Source organism: Lycium ferocissimum, chromosome 9 (assembly GCF_029784015.1).
Source record: "Lycium ferocissimum isolate CSIRO_LF1 chromosome 9, AGI_CSIRO_Lferr_CH_V1, whole genome shotgun sequence".
Taxonomy (NCBI): domain Eukaryota; kingdom Viridiplantae; phylum Streptophyta; class Magnoliopsida; order Solanales; family Solanaceae; genus Lycium; species Lycium ferocissimum.
The window spans coordinates 48239237-48241381 of NC_081350.1; the positions used below are offsets into that span (position 1 = coordinate 48239237).

Here is a 2145-nt window from a genome sequence, read left to right on the forward strand (position 1 = left end):
TCCATTTTTTTTTCTTGATATTACTTTATTTTGTTAATATGGGTGGAGATAATGAGTTTCAATTTTTTTTCTTTTTTTTAAATTACTTGGTGTTTAGGATGGGGCTCATTTTTTTTTTTTTTTTGGGGGCGACGGACGACGATCCACCCGTGCTTCTATATAGTTAGAATATTTTTTTTATTATAGAAATGACTGTTGATGGGACAAACAGTCCCAATTTGTACTTCCTGCTTCATCTGTAAGTAACACTGCATAAAACTAATTGTACCTAAGGTTATATAGATTGTACGGTATTGTTGGGCCTCTCATTTTTCACGCGTGGGCATTTCTTGTTGAACACGTGTATGGCACTGCATTCAAGCCCTTCAATTTTCCTCTTTTGAGGTGACAAGTTTTTGCTTCTTAAATTTGAGTTGCACATCTGGCTTCCATTTAGCTTTTCCTTGTGCTTCTTCACTGCACGAATGACTTCCTCTGTTGTTTGCTCTCAAGATGCATAACAAATGAAAGATCTACCCACTGTTTCTTCTCCACCTATCTTCTTCTCTCAAGTAAAAAAACTGTTACCAACCTTTATTTCTCAATCTCTTGATATCCCATATGGGTGTTCTTCATGTCAGCTCTTATATATTATGGGTTTATGCACAGTTACATGGGATTGAAATGCATCTTCGGAGAATTTATTGTGATATATCTGTATATATACAACCTTCAATTCACATTACTGTGGTGTTGAATTAGGGTAAATGCTGCAGAGATATCTCTTTAGTAGTCAGTCGGTGAATTAAAGTAGATAATGAGCCTATTTTATATATGTCGTTCTTGCTGGGAGGTCTTTATGATGATATATTCACATGTGAATTCTTTGCTAGCAAATGTTAGTTCTCATTTAAATTGAGGGATGATATGTTATATGTTGGAGCAGATATTTCCTAATATAGACTTGCAACTGAAAAAAATAAAATAAAAAGATCTCACTGTAAGAAAGTATAGAAATCGCAACAAAATTTTTTATATTTAGTAACAACTTAGTTTTATTGTTGACAAATGATTTTTTTGTTGCCAAAAAACTTAATTTTGTTGTCATAGTATTGACATCGTTGCAAAAAAGTACTTTTAGCAACCAAAAAAAAAAAGACGTTGCACGTCGTTTAAATAACAACCGTTGGGAAAAGTTCATGCAACAAAATATATTTTTTTGTTGCCAAAAGTACTTTTTGTAATAATAATCAATTCATGAAAACAAAAAAAAAATTGTTGCCATATATATTTTTTCTTGTCGTGAGAAACCATAAGAAATGAATGGTGTCATTGAATCAGATGATTGTGAGTTTGTTGAAGTTGATCCTACTGGAAGATATGGAAGGGTATGTTATTGTTTCTATTCCAATTGTAAATTTTTGGAGTTGAGCCTCTTTATGAATTTGTTTCACTTTTCTGTTTTTTTTTTTTTTTTCATTTTCCCCCATCATATTGACTTCTCATTTGCTTCCTTTTTTGTTTTTTTAGTCCAGTACAATGAAATTCTTCGTAAATGGGCTTCAAAGACAGTGTATGTGCGTCTATTTCTTGGTTTGTTTCTGCAAAAATTGAATCTTTACATTTTTCGCATATGGAGTACTAATTCAGAAGGAGGCATTGCATTTTATCTAATGTAAAATTTTCTTTTTTGATCTTTTTTCTTTTTTCATTTTGGGTTAATTTTTCTGCAGTTATAAAGCTTTTGATGTGTATGAAGGGATTGAAGGAGCATGGCATCAGGTGAAGCGACCCTCTACGAGGGAGTCGATGAGGTCAACATAGTGAAGGTTTTCGATATTGATTCTATGTATTTACTCAATTCTCGGGAATGAAATTATACAGGGTCTTTGCGTAGAGATGGACTCTTACCCTCTGTTTGGATGGTTGTTTCCCGTGGGTTCATTAATGTACAGGTATGGTGTTGTATTATATCAGATCAGTATTAATAAACACAATGTTTGATAAATCAGATCGTTTGTTGTGGTTTAATAACATTTGTATTATTTGGTTTGATCATGGTAGTGTATAATAACTTGTAAGTTTACTAAAATACCCTCAACTCTTAATTAGAAATTAATTTATATACGGAAAAGGCTCAAATATGCCATCCAACTATCGGAAATG

The 2145-nt window shown here is 32.4% G+C and overlaps 1 long non-coding RNA gene across 1 annotated transcript; it reads left to right on the forward strand.

Annotated features, from left to right (window-relative positions):
- The first annotated feature begins 545 nt into the window (after nucleotides 1–545).
- Nucleotides 546–1883, forward strand: LOC132029309 (uncharacterized). The gene is made up of 3 exons (XR_009407767.1): nucleotides 546–742; nucleotides 1510–1552; nucleotides 1713–1883. It is a non-coding gene; the product is annotated as an uncharacterized LOC132029309 (long non-coding RNA).
- Nucleotides 1884–2145: the final 262 nt, after the last annotated feature.